The sequence below is a fragment of the Triturus cristatus genome, chromosome 3_1 (genome assembly GCF_964204655.1).
Source record: "Triturus cristatus chromosome 3_1, aTriCri1.1, whole genome shotgun sequence".
NCBI lineage: Eukaryota > Metazoa > Chordata > Amphibia > Caudata > Salamandridae > Triturus > Triturus cristatus.
The window spans coordinates 266,632,454-266,651,719 of NC_140583.1; the positions used below are offsets into that span (position 1 = coordinate 266,632,454).

Consider the following 19,266-nt stretch of genomic DNA (forward strand, 5'->3'; position numbering starts at 1 on the left):
CCCTCTTCCGGATTCGTATTACTCATGGAGTGTTTCCTAACTGGTTGAGAGTTAGCTGAGTTTTGATTTTTTGTTTTGGGTTCTCTTAAGAGGCAGCTTTTAGCCCTACTTCTCCATACAGGTAATACAAGAGGATAAAGGTTGTGGATTGACCAGCCTTGGATGAATACACAAAAGCCAAATACAGCTTGATAACAATACCAATGCAGGCCCTGCGAAATACACAAACTCCTTCAGGAAACCTTGTTTAAGTATGGGTTTTGTTTAAGTCTGTGCTCCATAACACGCACAGAGGGGCTTAAGCGAGACTTTAAAAAAGCTGTACTTGGACTTTTTCATAGTTTAGTGAACTTTCTGCCCGTCCCAACCCGCCTGCCTCTGTTCTAGATGTGTGCACAGCGTTCTGTTGAGTTTGTTTATGTTTTCACGCCCAGAACGGTTGTGAAAAAGTCTAGGTACCATGATTTCATACCAACCACTACCTGAGCCACCACACCAGTGGAGACTGAAAAAGAGACTTTGACAGGTTGGGGCGTTAGAACCTGTGAGTTCTGCACTGCTACAGAGTGCTACCTCTGGAAAACCTTGACGAAAGAAGCCGAATGGCTGCTGAGGAGGACTGTTGCAAGTAATCTGGCATGAATGAAAGGTTGCAGAGTAAAAGAGGACTGGGGAAGCTGATGCAGGAAGGTCTGAAGTAGGTTGTTGCAGCCCAATGAGGTATCTGCACCAGTGTCCCATGTGGTGAGACCTTGCAGATGTGGCTCACCTTGCTGTGTTTACTGGAGTGTGATTGCTTGGATGATGCCTCTATGCCTGCAGGTGGGCACTCAGAGTAACTCCATGAATGATCTACAAAGGACTACAGACTTCAGGCTGTGAGGACAGACCAGACCAAAAACACCTAGCTGAACTCGGTGACAAAAGAATTGCAACACTTAGACAGTTGACCCACGAAACCAGGGAGTGCGTCTGAAGGCTTACTGCTATGTGAAGATCGCAAACGCATTTTGCGGAGTCCGTGTGGCCTCTTCACTATCCACTGGGAGCAGCGCAGTCCCCACAGTCGGAGAAATGCAGCTGGTAGGAGCAGGCGCTGCCCACAAGAAGACTATCAAGGTAAAGTGCAAGAGTGTGAGATTGCTAAAAGAACCAAATATATTTGACACAATTTACTCCCTACCAGTGCTTAATGTATAAAAAAAAAATACGTGCCGGAGCCCTCGTCTGGAGGCTACTGCAGTTTATACCACACATTGCTATTGTACTCACACAGCTACTAACCATAACACTGGTACAAGTTGACAACTCAGACTGTTCGAGGCCGCCAAAGCATTAGGAATGGCGTGGATGGCAGGTATCAATTGTTTTTAATGTATATTGAATTACCAAACAACAGTTTTTCTGCTAATCTTTAAATTGCACAATCAGCGCCACCATGTGGCGGCTGTCATAAGTGCAGGTTTTGGCAATTAAGTGACAGTAATTAAGAGCCTCTGCCCAGCACCGGAAACCACCTGCTCAAATCAAGCACTGCTCTCTACCAGCAACCTAGCCATACTCATATTGAAGAGTAGACAGTGAATGCAAAAAGACGTTGGAAGATCCCAGATTATTACTTTCTCCGAAGAGCCACTTGCCCCATGCTGGACTGACGGCATCTGTATGATCCCGCGCCTAGCCTGTCAGCCTAGGTCGTTTACGCAATGATTCCTCTCTTGTTGACTGTGTACTGTATTGTTGCCCTCTAACTCTTATGTACAGAATAGCATTGTGTGTTGAAAGTAAATTACGTTTTCTCTTATGTAAAGCCCTGGTTGGACTTTGATTTGTTGACTGTATGCTGAGTTTTGAGTTTCCAACCAACCCACACCAACTCGCTGAGTGAGATTATGACTGGTCGACTTCACTTACCAGAGTGTCAAGTCCTAAAATCTGGGGCTTGAGTATGGGAAGTGATGTTCGGTTTGGGGCTCAGTAGGTAAGCTCAGCTCCTAATTGGAAGATTAGAGCCCAATAACTCCTGTATGCCCTGGGTCCCCTCAAAAAGCTAGCTACGAGTTGTGCGGCACACTCCTCCCCCCTCCCAAATTTTACCCAGGTAATTTTGGGGGAAGTCACGCCTGCCGAAATTTACTTGGGGTAAAAGTGCACGGTAAAGTCTGTGTATCTACAGAGTTTGGTGGCGAATGCACCAACTCTGCATGTACCCACTATTCTTTGGAATACGAAGTATTTGTCACACTCACAGAATACCCTACAACAAGGCTAAAGGTATTTGGCAGATGCAATACATACCCCACCACATAAGCCCTCCAAGTCTCGTGCTTATAAAGGGTGAGCTATACTGCAAGCACAGGAAGACAACTAAAAACCAAGGACTGGATCAACTGCTCATGCTTGTCGCAGGAGGGCATTCTGACATTGCACATATTCCAGCACCTGACCCCCCCCCCCCTCCCCCCTCCCAGCCCTCAACTCTCTTACTCAATAAAGCTATCCAATGCCCTTGACAAACACCCAGAATGGACACAGACATAACAATGAAATGGACAACCCCACCCTGCATTAAAAAACTGAATCAATACAGGTATGAATTGCACATTTGATTTTTGTATATTAGTAGTGCTCATTTAAAATGTAGTAATAAAAGAAGGAGATTGCAAAGGACTACAAAGCCAGGGTGGCCTCACACCCGACAGCAGTATGAAACATCAAAATGGTGACAGCACAAGCTTTATAAAAAGCATCCTCGTGAGTCGTGAAATGGGACAACATGAGTGCTCCATAACACGCACAGAGGGGCTTAAGCGAGACTTTAAAAAAGCTGTACTTGGACTTTTTCATAGTTTAGTGAACTTTCTGCCCGTCCCAACCCGCCTGCCTCTGTTCTAGATGTGTGCACAGAGTTCTGTTGAGTTTGTTTGTGTTTTCACGCCCAGAACGGTTGTGAAAAAGTATGGGTAAAGCTGGAGACCAACGAGGCAAGGCATTGAGGTAATGGTAGAGGAACCCAATGGGCACGAAGTACAAAGGGAGCTTTGCTTGGTCAGGAGAAAGCTTGTCGCGCGGAAGGAAGGACGAGTGTAAAGTGGCATGGCCCTAGAAGACCTGAGAACGGGAAAGGATGTAAATAAAGCAAAGCCACTGGTATAGTATAGTTGTGAATGGAGTTGACTATGGCATGCTGGCAGCAGAGGTGGGGAAGACACTGCCTAGATGAGACGAGACCGGCCACTGCACGAGTTTAACCGCCCTTCAGACATCTCTGCTCGGAACACGCACATTCCCAAGGAGCGGATAAGACACAGAGGCAGACCCCACACCTGATACAGGGTCTCCTCTCGTCATCCCCACATTTTGGGAGAGGTTGCATTTTTCCTCCGGGGGCTTGTTTCGGGACGACCCAGACGCGCGGTCCCTTTAACAGCGTCTGTAACCGAAACTCGGAGGGCGGCAAGCGAGGGTTTTGCCATTGGAGGCACAGAACGGGAGCAGGCGAGGAAGTGTGCCGGGCAGCACCAGGTGCAGGGAGTGAGATCTCAGCATTACACCTGCAGGCGAGAAGAGACAGCATCCGTGGCCGCAGCATCGCCAGGCTGCACTACCGCTCCTCTAGGCCGGCCTCCCCCGGGAGGCACCGTGCTGCAGCGGAGCCCCGAGCATCTCGATGCCAGCGGGTGAGGCGAGGGACGCAGCGGTGGCCGGCCGGGCGCGCGGCGCCAGCTGCAGGCAGAGGACGGCGACTCCACCCGCTGAGCGTCCTTGAATCCCAGCGTCTCCCTCTGCCGCGCGCCACCCCGCCCCTGCACAGCAGCATCGGCATCCCAGCCAGCGAGAAGGCACCGGAGGGGTCCAGCGCCCGACACTGCACAAGCGGCGCCCGCAGCCCAGACTGGAGTAAGGGTGGGACAGAGCCACGGTCTGCTGTCGCGAGGAGCGTGACGCCCCCGCTTGAGGATTACAGATGATCAGAGGACGTCGGGGGTCGCTGAAGTTGGCGTGCAGTGCTCGCTGCCCGGGAGGGCGCTGCTAGTTGTTATTGTTTTGGCTGATGGTTCTTTATTGGCTACTGTGGGACCATCGTGGACGGAGAAGCGGAGAGACTGTAGACAGCGTGGAGCATTCTTTTCTGCACCTCTGTGCCAAGCGTGGGCATCTCCTTGCCGTGGCCGCGGTAAGTGTATTCATAAGCGACACAGTGGCTGCTGTGAGTGTGAATATCCATTTTTGTAAAATATGCGTTTAGCAATCAGTGTCACTAAATTACCGTGCTTATGTCCTAATAAAAAGTATCTTTATCTGGTGTTTTACTTCTATTGGTTAAATGAAAATAAACTAATACTACATCTCCCACAATGCAGTTTGTTAATGGTCCGAGGCTGAACAGTTGGTTGCAGTGACGCTTTAAGCTCTGGCGATTTTGCAAATAAGAAATCTGCTCGGCAGGCAGATAAAGAGGTACGTCACAGTTTAATGAAGGTGGTGCTAATTCGAACCAGGGTCAGCTGGTAGCAGACTCTTCTCACCATGGGTGTAGATGTCAAAAGACCCCCATGTCGTGTGTGACACTTTCAGTCACTCCTGTGTTATTTTGCTAACCGCTCTTAGCATGCATTGTGGTGTTTGTAGTTTTTACTTTACTGATTACACATATAGGCTTGAATGACCCAGCGCTCGAAATGGCTTTGGCCGAAAACTCAGAACAGGCGGGTGCTACTCCTAAGGCGGGGCCACCTGGGAGTTGTGTATTATTTACATACTCAGTGGGAGCTGGGTCAGCCGATAGGGTGTGTTTGTAAAGGGTTGCGGGTATCCACGGAAGGTGAAGGGAATGAGGGGTGCGAGAAGAGGGGGCGCAGGAGAGGCACAGACTGAAAGCTGCTTTGATCCTCGGCAGCTGAATGGCCGTCTCCTCAAATTATTGAATGCTGGCAGATTATGGCCCGTCTGGGCTGGTGAAGGAGTAAAGCCCCGTGAATCTTGAGTGTAGGGGGCAGGGTACAGCGCAGGGGGTGTGTGCCTGGTGTCGGGTGCATGTCACGCTGTCTTATGGGCCCCTGTGCATCATCACGTGTGCAATGTGATGGCGTATGTGTGCGTCTCTCTCTGCCCCTGCGTGTTTGAGTTGATTACATTCATAAATTGTCTTTGCTGTGTGTGTGTGAACAATGCATTGAAGTCAAGACTGTCTATATCTCCTCAGGGAAAGGGAAGCAGATAGAGGTTCACACGTCACAATTCGTGCGGGGTGGTGCGCGAGCTCTTCATCGCTGACAGCAGTTGCTGCAGGCCAGGATTGAGGTGTGACAACAGACGCAGTGTGTGTGAATAATATAATATGATATAAAGAAATACTGTGATAGCAGAGGTGCATTGGTAGATCTGTAGTAACAGGGAGTAGAACTGTAATAGCAGGGGGGGGGTGCAGGTCAGGATAGAGGTGCATTGGTAGAACTGTAATAGCTGGGATGGTGCAGACCAGGATTGAGGTGCATTGGTAGAACTGTAATGGCTGGGGTGGTGCAGACCAGGATTGAGGTGCATTGGTAGAACTGTAATGGCTGGGGTGGTGCAGACCAGGATTGAGGTGCATTGGTAGAACTGTAATACCAGGGGTGGTGTAGGTCAGGATAGAGGTGCATTGGTAGAACTGTAGTAGCAGTGGGGTGTTGTAGACCAGGATTGAGGTGCATTGGTAGAACTGTAATGCCAGGGGTGGTGCAGGTCAGGATAGAGGTGCATTGGTAGAACTGTAATAGGACAGGTGGTGCAGACCAGGATTGAGGTTCCTTGGTAGAAGTGGAATTGTAATAGCTGAGGATGGTGTGGACTAGTATTGAGGTGCATTTGTAGAATCGTAATAGCAGAGAGTAGAACTGTAATAGCAGTGGGTGGGGTAGACCAGGATTGAGGTGCATTGGTAGAACTGTAATACCGGGGGTGGTGCACGAAAGGATAGTGGTGCATTGGTAGAACTGTAATAGCAGGGAGTAGAACTGTAATAGCAGTGGGTTAGGGTAGACCAGGATTGAGGTGCATAGTTAGAACAGTAATACTAGGGGTGGTGCAGGACAGGATAGAGGTGCATTGGTAGAACTTCAATAGTACAGGTGGTGCAGACCAGGATTGTGGTGCATGTATAGTATCGTGATAGTAGGGGTGGCGCAGGCTAGGATAGAGGTGCATTTATAGAACTGAAATAGCACGGGTGGTGCAAACCAGGATTGAGGTGCATTGGTAGAACTGTAATAGACCGGTTGGCGCAGGCCAGGATAGAGGTGCATTGGTAGAACTGAAATAGCACGGGTGGTGCAAACCAGGATTGAGGTGCATTGGTAGAACCGTAATAGCAGGGGGTAGAACTGTAATAGCACTGGGGTAGTGTAGACCAGGATTGAGGTGCGTTGGTAGGACTGTAATACCAGGGGTGGTGTGTTCCAGCACTGAGGTGCCTTTGTAGAACTGTAATAGCAGGGGCGGTGCAGACCAGGATTTGAGGTGCATTGGTAGAACCGTAATAGCAGGGGGTAGAACTGTAATAGCACTGGGGTAGTGTGGACCAGGATTGAGGTGCTTTGGTAGAACTGTAATAGCAGGGGGTGGTGCTGCCTAGGATTGAGGTGCATTGGTAGAACTGTAATAGCAGGGGTGGTGCTGCACAGGATTGAGGTGCATTGGTAGAACTGTAATAGCAGGGGCTAAAAACTGTAAAAGCAGTGAGGTAGTGTAGACCAGGCTTGAGGTGCATTGGTAGAACTGTAATAGCCCGGGTGGTGCAGGCCAGGATAGAGGTGCATTGGTAGAACTGAAATAGCACGGGTGGTGCAAACCAGGAGTGAGGTGCATTGGTAGAACCATATTAGCAGGGGGTAGAACTGTAATAGCACTGGGGTAGTGTAGACCAGGATTGAGGTGCATTGGTAGGACTGTAATACCAGGGGTGGTGTGTTCCAGGACTGAGGTGCCTTGGTAGAACTGTAATAGCAGGGGTGGTGCAGACCAGGATTGAGGTGCATTGGTAGAACTGTAATAGCAGGGGGTAGAACTGTAATAGCACAGGGGTAGTGTGGACCAGGGTTGAGGTGCATTTGTAGAACTGCAATAGCAGGGGTGGTGCTGCCCAGGATTGAGGTGCATTGGTAGAACTGTAATAGATTGGGTAGTGCGGACAAGGATTGAGATGCATTGGTAGAACTGTAATAACAGGGGGCGGTGCGGACCAGGATTGAGGTGCATTGGTAGAACTATAATTACTGGGGAAGTGCCGACAAGGATTAAGATGCAGTGGTTGTACCGTAATAGCAGAGATTTTTTCAGACCAGGTTTGAGGTGCATTGGTAGAACTGTAATAGCAGGAGAGGCACGGCCGGACTGGGAACACGAACCAGCCCTGGCAATTCTGTTGGACAGGCCTCGGTGCGGGGGGAGTTGGGTGTAGTGTGTGCTGTTGAGAAGTAGCACTGCTACCGCTATTGTTACAGGGGGCCATTATTGCAGCAGTACTGCAAAACCTGTCCCTGGTACCAAAACTGGCCCCCATCACTCAACCGTCCCCCACCCTTTTGGCCCACCAGGAAAATGTCTGGTGCCCTCTACGACCAGTCCAGCCCTGAGGAGTGGTGCGGTCCGGGATTGAGGTGCATTAGTAGAAATGTAATAGCAGGAGTGGTGCAGTCCATGATTGAGGTGCATTGGTTGAACCGTAATAGCAGGGGGCCGTTCGGACCAGGATTGAGGTGCACTGGTAGAACTGCAATAGCAGGGGGCGATGCGGACCAGGATTGAGGTGCATTGGTAGAACTGTAATAGCAGGAGTGGTGCAGTCCATGATTGAGGTGCATTGGTAGAACCGTAATAGCAGGGGGGTGGTGTGGACCAGGATTGAAGTGCATTGATGGAACCATAATAGCAGGAGTGGTGCAGCCCAAGACTGTGGTGCATTGGTAGAACTGTAATAGTAGGGGGTGGTGCGGGCCAGGACTGAGGTGCATTGGAAGTACTGTAATAGCAGGTGTGGTGCGGACCATGATTGAGGTGCATTGGTGGAACTGTAATAGCAGGAGTGGTGCAGCCCTGGATTGAGGTGCATTGGTAGAACTGTAATGGCAGGAGTGGTGCAGCCCTAGACTGAGGTGCATTGGTAGAACTGTAATAGTAGGGGGTGGTGCGGGCCAGGACTGAGGTGCATTGGTAGAACCGTAATAGCAGGGGGTGGTGCGGGCCAGGACTGAGGTGCATTGGTAGAACTGTAATAGCAGGAGTAGTGCAGTCCATGATTGAGGTGCATTAGCGGAACCATAATAGCAGGAGTGGTGCAGCCCAAGACTGTGGTGCATTGGTAGAACTGTAATAGTAGGGGGTGGTGCGGGCCAGGACTGAGGTGCATTGGAAGTACTGTAATAGCAGGTGTGATGCGGACCATGATTGAGGTGCATTGGTGGAACTGTAATAGCAGGTGTGGTGCAGCCCTGGATTGAGGTGCATTGGTAGAACTGTGGGAGGCGGAAGATGGCTGTGCGAGTAACGTAAATACTTTAATAATAGGTAGTGCTGCATGCCAGAATTGAGGGGCAATGGAAGAACCGAATACGGGTCACAGGACCACTGCATGCAAACAATATAAATAATGCAATTTGAGGCGTACCTGTAGCCCAGGATTGAGGTGCATTGGCAGAACTGTGTTAGGGAGACAGAAGTACTTTGTTTGAGTAACATAAATACAATATGAAGAGATGCTGCAGGGTTGAAGTGTTTTGGCAGCAGTTTGTGTTAATAACAAGTATACTGTGAGCGATAGGTACTGCAAAAGCAGGGAGTGCACATGCCAGGATTGAAGTGCATTGGTAGAACTGTGGACAGGTGGCATGCATACTTCCGGATGCTGAAGGCCAGGGTGGAGGTGCATTGGCAACATTGAATAGCTGTAGGGGTGCTGCATGCTCTTCAGTATTCTGTCTAAGAGTAAACAGACGTCACTCGGCTCCTTGTTCTAAAGCTTTAACACCAAGCAGATTCACGCAGGTCTTGGTCCAAGAATATGTTTCATAAGGTGGAGAGTAGCTCCAGCTCACATTTGCAGGTCTTTGCGGTCAGGCAACCAATCAGTGTCTGCTTTTCTCAAAGTTCCAAGATACATCCAACTAGGTTGTGAAGTGTTACCCTTCTCATAGAGGTTTAAAGAGAAGGCATGTCCAGGCTGTCTGCTCTAGTGAGAAACCACGTGCCTTCTCCTTATCGGCCCAAGAAACAAAGAACCAGACAGGAAGTTGCTGGGGGGGAGGGATTTCCTTGACTTCTGTGGGCAGATTCATCCTTTACACAGATGTTCACAATCATCTAAAGGTATCCCCCACAACGCGTACATTGCTAGTGTTCTTAGACGGCCACCACACTCGTGACCCTAAAGATAGAGGGCCAGATGTATTGCCGTAGTGTTCTGGGTTTTGTTTTCTACCGAATCTCAGCTAAACCACATTTGTAACCCTGAGCTGTGTTATCCTATGCACAGCAATGGCTCACGTGTGACAACTGAATTCCGACTGAAATACAAATGTCACTAAATGCAAAACCTCTTCTGGTTTGTCAACGTTGTTTCCAAACGGCGTTTAATTTATTTGATGACTTCTAAGGACCTATGGCACGATTCCTCCATTAGCAACCTGTTCTGAACTATATTTTTACATTATTTAAGTCGTATACAACATGCAATGCTAAATGCGTTTTGGCTGCTTCTGTACACTTCATCAGGAGGTATTATTGATCATCATATTTGTTTTGTTGTAGAAAGGGAACGCATGTGCCGAACATGAACAAAAATAAATAATAACTTTCTAGTGGGTTATTTAGTTGCATCTAGAATTACAGAATATATGCCATTCTTGACATATCTTTCTCTGCAAAAATGAAGTGAACGATGTCAGTGAGCAGTCTGTAAACTGACGTGAAGCTAGTTGGGAGTCAGTTTATGTTATACAAAAGTGCAACAGGGACACAACTCCTCCTTTATTTCTGTGATTTTGCTCATAAGAGAAAATGAGTCCTTTTTTCATTTGTATAATTGGCTTGTGTATTGTTAAGAGAGCGGAGCTCCATGCTGCACTGTTGCAGCCAGTGGAATCTGACAGATGCCATGTTTGCCAACCCAATGGGGGGCTAGGAACGAAAGTTGTGTGAATATTCATAACGGAGGATAATGAAAACTTGTGAAGCTGAACATTTGTTGAATGCTAATGATCTGCACATGAGACATGCTATATTTAAAATTGAATATGCTTCATGTACCGTGTTCCAGAATCTTCTTCTATTTCTTACAAAACTGACCCCTCGTTAAAATTTTGCTGACAAAGACTCTACCCCTGGTAATTCATGCGATTTACCCTCATCCATCACATAATCTATCCTTCACCTGTTACTGAATCTGACCCTTCGGATGCCTTCTGATGCACTTTATACCCTTCATCTGTCATGGAATATATCCCTATTGTCTCATGAATTATGCTTTCCTCTGTCTTATAATCAACCCTTCCTCTCTCCCAGGATGGATCTTTTTTATCTCAGGATTGCTCCTCTATCTGAGGACTGGCAGCTTCTCTATTTTAGGACCACCCCCTCCCGGTCTCAGGATCAACTCCCCCTATCTCAGAATTTACCCCTCATCGGTTGAAGAATCGACATTTGTTTTGTCTCAGAACCTACCCTCGAAGCGAAGCCGCCATCAATCTGTTGAAGATCCTTCACAGAATCTGCCACTGATTTGTCATTGACTCTACCTCTGATCTATGATCGAATCGACTCCTTCTGCTGTCATGATATCTACCGTTCACCTGTCTTGAGGTCCTACTCTTGGTCTTTCTCAGTATTTACCCCATATCTTTTACTGAGTCAACCCATACTCATCATTAAAAAATCCACCCCTTATGTGCCAATCGAAGTTTCATCTGATCTGTGTCAGATCTGCCTCTCATCTCTAACACAACATGCACATCTATCACAGTCACCCTCTCTTCAGTCTCAAATGCACTTGCAGAATTTTCCCCTTTAATTTGTTTATATTTAGGTGTTTGGCACTGCTAGGACACCGGTCTAAGGAACATCTAAGCATGTCAAGGGGGGCCTTTCTATTTCAGTGTGGGCATCCCAATGCATCGGGTTCTGTGAACGGAACATTATAAAGCATGCTTAGGGTATGTTTGAGACTCGATCAAGGAAGCCAGTCTTCACTCTGACATGCAGCCTCATGGTCCACATCCCACCACATGTTTAGTCTCACAGTCTGTCTCCACCAAGTTTCATGAGACACACTGTTCCTTAAATACTTTTCTCAATTGTAATAAAATAAATATATAAATAAAAAATGTCAAATCTACCAACAGGCTGGTTGGATTTCCACCTTCAAATGTGATCCCCCACTTCCAAGTCTAGTAACTGATTTACATTTGTTTCTAAATCTCTAATCAATTTTAAAACTGGGTTGACATCCTTCACTCTACCTATTTAAGCATCTTTGCTTCAGTGTCCCATTAGACTTCAAGACCCTCCACTCATGACGAACACCATTAACTGCCTTCCTGAGCAGCGACAAATCTGAAGACACTCACCTTGTCAGTAGTGCCTCACAATACTTGGATTCCCTTTTATCCCTCCATTTATCAGAGTGATTTCTTTGGGATAAGAATGGGGCTCGGAATGAAGATTTATCTGAAGCTATTGAGAATCACTCACAGTTTGTCTTCCAACCAAGAGCTCACATTGAAGTGGCACTAACCTGTAAGATTGCACTGCCTCATTGAAACACTTCTTACCATTGGCTGCTCTCAAAGATCAATTGTGCAGACCAATTTTGAAAATATTACTCAATCTTCTAACATAGTTTTCAGGCTTTACCGTCAAACAAATTACCCAGCCTCAGAATGAACTCTAGGAACCCTTTACTTTAGAAAAATAGCAACTTCCTTCACTATTGCCAGGATTCCACTACTACGGTCGTCATTACAAGTGGTTCAATATTTTTTTAATGTTTGGTAACTCTTGTTTCTACAAATAGTTTTTTGAGTTTTGTGGTTTTTATCGTACCTGGCACATACTGGATGTGAATAATTTCTGGTCCATTTCACCACTATAATAATCTATTTCCACACGAGTGGCAGGTGGAAATGAAGCCTTTGTTTACTAAGATAAAGAATCCAGCTCCCCTGGTAGGGCAAACGTGTGTGTGCTCTCCAACTCCTACCTAAAACCAAGAACCTTATCACATAGCACACATGATCTATCCCTCATAACACCGCTCCCACTAAAGAATATCAGCTTTGTTCACCACAATGAGCCTCCAGCAGGGCGTTTCCCTCACAGGAGGCTAAGGCACTCATTGCAAGTCACCCGGTAAATGTCTAAATATATGTTGTAACTCCTTTGACCACACATATCGGAATTATGAGTTTTGAGTTTAAATCTTCCTGCCCTGTATAAATATCAGAAGATCAAACCTGTTGATGTCCATCGAGGGAAAAATTGTCAATAAATAGTGTGACAAGCAGGTTTTGTTTATGTTCTTCTCCATTTTAGAGGAAAAACTCGTAATAAGCATAAATTATCGCAGCTAGTAAATTTTGAACACTCCTGTGTCAGTTTTTATCTCCCCAAAAACCAGGTGTTAGAATTGGGGGGAACTGGTGGTCTGTAGTTGGCTGAGATAGGTACCTTAGGCCAAATAGAGACCCCTTGCTTCTAAGTCAGGGAAAGGAAGGACACCTTCTCAGCCCCTGCTCACCCCCTCGGTAGCTTGGCACGAGCAGCCAGGCTTATCTTCAAGGCAAATGTGTAAAGTATTTGCAACCACACACTCAGTAACACAGTAATAGCACCACAAATGGACTTCACACAAGTTTCATAAAACAATTATATGTTTATATCGAAAAAGATATACGATGAGACCACACGATAAAAATCCAACATATGCATATTTGTAATATTTCACTTTGCCGGTTATTAGGCCAGCAAGCACTGGTAGGTTCTTGCAGTATTAATGAGCCATTCTCGATGATCTAATGCAGTCCTAATGCAATGCTAGGCAGTTTGTAATGCAAGAATCAGGCAATTTGTTATGCACCAATCAGGCAGTTGGTAATGCAAAAATAAGGCACTTCGTAATGCAACAATCAGGCACTTCATAATGGAAAAATAAGGCACTTCATAATGCAGCAATCGGACAGTTCGTAATGCAAAAATAAGGCACTTCGTAATGCAACAATCAGGCAGTTCGTAATCCAAAAATAAGATACTTCGGCACCGATCGCGGTGCTCTGGATGGTCTCAATGCCACTCTTACTGACTCGCGGTCAGGTACTGCCAAAACATTGTCCCAACACTGTTATGATGGAAAACAAAGTGCAGTTTTACACTTCGGCCTTGGTACTGCCACTCCTCGGCACGTATGGGCCACGATCCGGACTTGAGCAGAGGCTCGCACTGCAAAGATGGGAAAGGCCGAGAATGTTTCTCTCGTAGCCCGCACCCCACCCCAGGCAGCGACACACGCTCGCTGAGCGTTACCTGTGGGGTGCGATCTCACTCTCCTCGCAGTTTGGGCCTCCGGTGTGACTTAGTTGATCTTGGGCAGTGGAACTCGGGCCCCCTGACAGGGATGGTTCGAGGTCTCTCCTTGGCAAAGGCAGGCTCGGGCCTGTGGCACAGCTCCTCTGGGGATGCTGGTCCGGGCCAATGGCAATGACGATCGCGGCACTTCTGGTCATGCTGTCGATCGAAGCAGAGAACAAGACTGCTCCGGGACACATAGTCACGGGGCAATTCTCACAAAGGTCTCAGGCTGCAACAGGGCACACACATCCAGCGTCGCTGAGACTCAGTTGAGCTCCGGGTGTACACGATCACAGGGCAGTTCTCGTGAAGGTCTCTGGCTGCACGAAGCACACGCACACAGCGTCACTCAGACTCACTTGGACTCCGGGTGCACATGATCACGGGGCAATTCTCACAAGGTCTCAGCCTGTACGAAACACACGCACACGGCATCGCTGAGACTCACTTGAGCTCTGGGTGTGCACGATCATGGGGCAGTTCCTACGAAGGTCTCGGACTTCAAAAAGCACACGCATACAGTGTCGCTGAGACACACTTGGAAACTTTTATGTTCCTGAGTTTCCACAACAGGGAGCCAGCTCTCCTCGGGCCCTTGGGGACAAGTTACTTCAGGACACAGCACACAGCAAAGTCCTTTCAAGCAGGGGGACACAGCACACAGCAAAGTCCCTTAGCCTCTCCTTGGTTAAATCAGCAAACTGCAGGCCAGCCCCAGAACACGCAGCAAGGGTCAGTCATTTCCTTCAGTCTCTTCAGCTGTTTCTTCCTTGGCAGAGATTCCTCTTGACCACAAATTAGTTTCAATCCTTTTCAGTCTTGATCAGTCTAACGTTCAGGGGTTTCAGCTCTCATTGTTATACCCCTAAATGTCTTTGAAGTCTTTGTGTTCAGGGGGCACTGACCCCTGTCCAAACCAGTTCTGGGTGTCTCTCTGCCAGTGACACCTTCTTCCTTTGATAGTGGGGGTCTGGATCCTCAATCACGCGGCAGGAGATGGAGCCATTGTTTTATGGCAGCAGCCCAGGCCTCTTCACCTCCAGGGGCTACTCCTCCCCCTACACTCAAGATGCAGGTCAGCCATGGCTGTCTCATCTACTCCCCTGGGTCAAGACATTTCCCAGACTCTATTGCTTTCAAATCCAGTCAATCCACAACCAGGCAGAGACACACAGAATTGTTAGAACACAAAAAAACAGCCACTTCTAAAAGTGTGGTTTATAAACACACAATGCAAAAACCACCTTCACAAAAAGTTGTGTTATTAAATTGTGAGTTCAGGCACACTAAACTTCACCTATCCATCTTAAGCCTATGGGGAGATAGGCTAGAAACATATTACACAGCCTCCCCCATTCTGTCCTATGGGTAAGATGGCCTTGCAAAAGTGAAAAACGAAATGGAGAGTATTTCACGGTCAGGACATGGTACACACCTTAGTACATGTCCTTTCTTTCACATACACTGCACCCTGCCCAGGGGGGGTACCTTGGGCCTACCATAGGGGTGTCTGATGTGCATAAAAAGGGAAGGGTAAGGCCTGGCAAGTGGGTGCACTTGTCAAGATAACAAGGCAGTTTAACAAACTGCTCGCAGGCACTGCAGTGGCAGGCCTGAGATCTCGCTTTAAGGCTACTGGTGTGGGTAGCACTATCAGTGCTGCAGGCCCACTAATAGCATTTGTATTACCAGCCCTGGCACACATAGTGCACTTTACTAGGGACTTTACTAGTAAGACAAACATGGCAATTATGGACAACCAATTATCATTGCACTTTATACAGGGTGCACTTGCACCTTGACACTGATCAGCAGTGGCAAAGTGCCCAAAGCATCTAAGTTGGCAACACCATGTCAGAAAAAAGGTCTAGCGGGAAGGCAAAAAGTTTGGGGAACTTCAGCCAAAAAGGGCCAAGTCCAACACCGGGACACTCGAAATATGGTCTTGACTGTTAAGTTGTTACACTTTACAACTACTCTGCACTGTATCTATGTAGGCACAAGCCTAGGCAAAAGCCAATACATCACTGTATAGGATCAAAGGTTTGGATGCAGTTAACAAATGATAGGATAGATAGCCAGATTCAGGGAGCAGAAATGTATCATTAATGCATTGTGACGTCATGTTCTATACATGCATCTTGAGCTCTCTTAAACTGGAGCAGGGTTGGTGTGATTTGATGGATAAGGGAGTGTTGTCTCAGATCCTGGGTGCATAGATGGGAAAGGCCTTTTCCCTTTTCTTTTTCACACTTCTTAGCCTCTGGTCCGATGGTGTCCTGGCTGCCGGTGTGCCGAGAGTCACCAGAGACTTTGCACAACAAGAATTTGGCGACTTTCAAAATTCTTCTTTCAGGGCATTATAGTTTATTTTTTATCGCACTTCTGAGCATGAAAAAATCAGGCCAAGGAAGTCTCATCTCTCCCTCTTAGCAAACTAATCTGTAAAATTCACAAAATATTCAACAGCTGCCATCCTTTTGCTATTTATCCGTCACAAACTGCCTGGATGCTGCTAAAATTAGGTTTCTTCTAGTGAGTAAACATCGTGACTGGTCATTGTCGGGCCAGGAGGAGTTGTCCAACGGTAACCCATCAACTCTTCGGTGAGTAGTGTGACCTCTACCTGAACTCTTTCCAGAAGATCCCACAGGTATGTTTTAGGGACCATTTGGTTCAGTTTGTGCGTCCTCTGGAAAATTGTTCCAACACCATCGCTGCCCGAATTCTTTCAGCAATCTCTCAAGCCGAAATGGAATGAGTTGTCATAGTCCACAGTTCAGCTATAAGTAGGAAGATGGGGGTGAGGTTTGGGGGTTCATATAACTATTGTAACTGGTGACACTATGGAAGATACTTCTGCTTGCACGAATTGATGTACGTAGAAATTACGTTCCTCTATCATCCCCCATCCACCGCCAGCTCCAGTAAGCATTAGCTATCAAGTACAGTCTTGGAGTCTGGTGATGCATTTTGAAATACAAAGTAATGATTCCATTCTGCACCATACAATGCATTGTTAACACACACCATCTCTCCTGGGATAAGGCAATGTTCAGGAAGGACTGGGTAAGCAATACGTTGATAAGTTGTCCGCTCCAGCCCTGCTATTTTGTCATTTTGGTGTCCACACAACTATATTTCAACTAGTGCTCTATTTAGGTTACCCGCCTCTTTTCCTGCTAGTAGCTTCTGAAACAGATAATGGTGGAGGAGGTGAAGCGTCCCACAGGAATGGAATCCCCACTGCTCCCAAGATGTCACCCTGATAAATCACAAAGTTATTACAGGCAGCATATCATTTCTTTACCAGCATGGAGCCAGAACTGTGCTCCATGAAGCTCTAATCAGATGGATCTTCAAGAACAGTTCAACTAACCAAACTTCTATTAAATATGCTCCTAGTGACTTTCCACTCTAAATTGATTGCAGAGGCACACTACAAGCACGCTCTGATTCTCTTTGAGTAGAGCAAACAACGGAGACCTATTACACCTCTTATAGTTCTGAAAGAGATCATGTCAAATTCCCAGATGTTCCGTTGAAGAAAAATATAATAACGGGATCAGAACGGGACAATGACAGGGTCTGTATATGAATACTTGCGATCTCTCTTCTCTTAGAATTTATGTCTTCCCTGTCTCACAATCCATCAATAACCTCTGTGTAAATCTGCCCCAGACTTTCAAAGATTACATCCATTGGTTCATTATCTCTCCATTGTTTCTCAAAATCTGTCCTCAAACTTTTCATAATTTATCTTGCATCTGTGTCTCTTAATAATCTGTGTCTCTTAATAAATCCCTAAAGTCTTTCAGAATATATCCCTTTGCCATACAAACCTCTCTAAGAATCTACCTCTCATAGCATCCACACCTCATCTCTGATTCCATCTCTGATCTGTCTCAAACACACTATTTGATATGTCACACATTCCAATACATAGTTAACCATAATTTGGTGAAGGGTTCAGCACAACCTGCACATTATCTACAACCAATTCGATAGGAGATCTGTATTTAGCCATTTACCGTAGGTGGCACTAGATTTCCTTAAAATGTACTTCTTTAAGAATTTACCCAACTATTGTTATATAATCTATCATGGATACACTAATTGCATTTATGTATAGGGCCAGACATTTCTTATACTAGGAGTTGTATCTTGGACCTCCATAGATGTAACCACAATGGCATTGCTTTCCTGCATTATCACATGTCACAGGTCCTAGTAGATGATCATAGATATACCACTATTCCCCGTCTGCTGCGCAGAGTAGGATTGGGAGGATCGGGTTGGGCAGAAGAATTAGAGAGTTGGGTATATGTAGACATAACTGCACTCTTGAGCGCAAGGTACTTACGGGCAAAGGAGGAGGGGAGATTGAAAGTATGGGAAAGAGCGGGGAAAGATAAGAAATCAGATCCAGAAAAGAGGTGTGATACCCAAATCAAACCTTTTTGTCTCCAGGATTTCCAATAGAGGGGTTTGTGATTAATAAGGATGCTATTGTTATACCAAATCGTGGTGTTAAGAAAATCGGCTACAGAAGAGGGAGGGCTCGGGGAAGTAGAGAGGAGAAGCTTGGTGGTAAATTTGTGGATGAGAGTGGAAGTGAGCTGGGGTTTGCGAGAAAATGAAAGATATTCAGCGAAAGTAAAGGGGGACAGAGAAAGACGCTCAACAGCAAGCCATAAAGGGGAAAACTCAACAGAATCTTGTAACCAAAGGGAAGCTTGTCGTAGAAGGAAAGCTTTGTGATAAGTGGGAAAGTCCGGAAAATTGACCCCACCTTCTGACTTGGGGAGTCGTAATCTATACAGGGACATACGTGCCTTTTTGCCGGACCAGAGGAAGGAAGAAAGAATAGTGTTGATTTTCCTAAAACATTTAGCTGGAATAGGGATAGGGATATTGGAAATAGTGTATAGAACTATTGGGGAAAGCATCATTTTAATCGTGTCAAGGCGACCCCACCAGGAAAGATAAAGCGGGTGCTATCGGGAAGTAAGGTCAGACAATCTCTGGATGCATTTACTAAGACATAACGAAACAATGTCTGAAAGGGAAGGGGCAATGTGTAATCCAAGGTATTTAATGTGTGAGGTGCACCAAGTGAAGTTGGACGCAGCAAAATCAGGTTTGAAAGTAAATTTTGTAAGCGGTAAAATTTCACATTTGTCGTTATTCAACTTATAGCCGGAAATTTGGGAGTATTCATGGACTTCAGCTAAAAATGCAGGAATGGAGATGGCAGGGTTAGAGACAAAGAGGAGGATGTCATCGGCATAGGCAGCAAGCTTAATATTTGTTTGAGAAAATTGAAAACCGTGCAAATTAGGATTTTGACGGAGTTTTGAGAGGAAGGGTTCTAAGGCTAGATTGAATAAAAAAGGGGAGAGGGGACAGCCCTGGCGGACTCCTCTGCCTAATGTGAAGAAAGAAGAGACCAGGCCATTAGCACAAACCGCCGCTCTGGGGTTGGAATAAAGGAAAGAAACCAGGGAAATAAAATTGGGACCAAACCCAAACCATCTGAGGGCGGAAAAAAGAAAAGTCCATTCTACTCTGTCAAACGCTTTTTCTGCGTCCAGAGCAATCACTACTAACGAATCTTGAAATCTGGAGGATTTGGACAGGACATTGAACAGAAGTCTAGTATTGTCTGTG

The 19,266-nt window shown here is 46.5% G+C and overlaps 1 protein-coding gene across 8 annotated transcripts in view; it reads left to right on the forward strand.

The window, feature by feature from the left end:
- Nucleotides 1-3,182: 3,182 nt before the first annotated feature.
- LINGO1 (leucine rich repeat and Ig domain containing 1) overlaps nt 3,183-19,266 on the forward strand; it is a 3,568,664-nt gene continuing 3,552,580 nt past the window's right edge. For 6 of the 8 annotated variants that reach the window (XM_085643861.1, XM_085643859.1, XM_085643867.1 and 3 more), the window contains exon 1: nt 3,236-4,177. The gene's annotated coding sequence lies outside the window, so the exon portion shown is untranslated. Of the gene's footprint in view, nt 4,178-4,364; nt 4,462-19,266 lie in introns of all 8 variants that reach the window. The other 2 variants (XM_085643857.1, XR_014978787.1) reach the window with 2 other exon arrangements.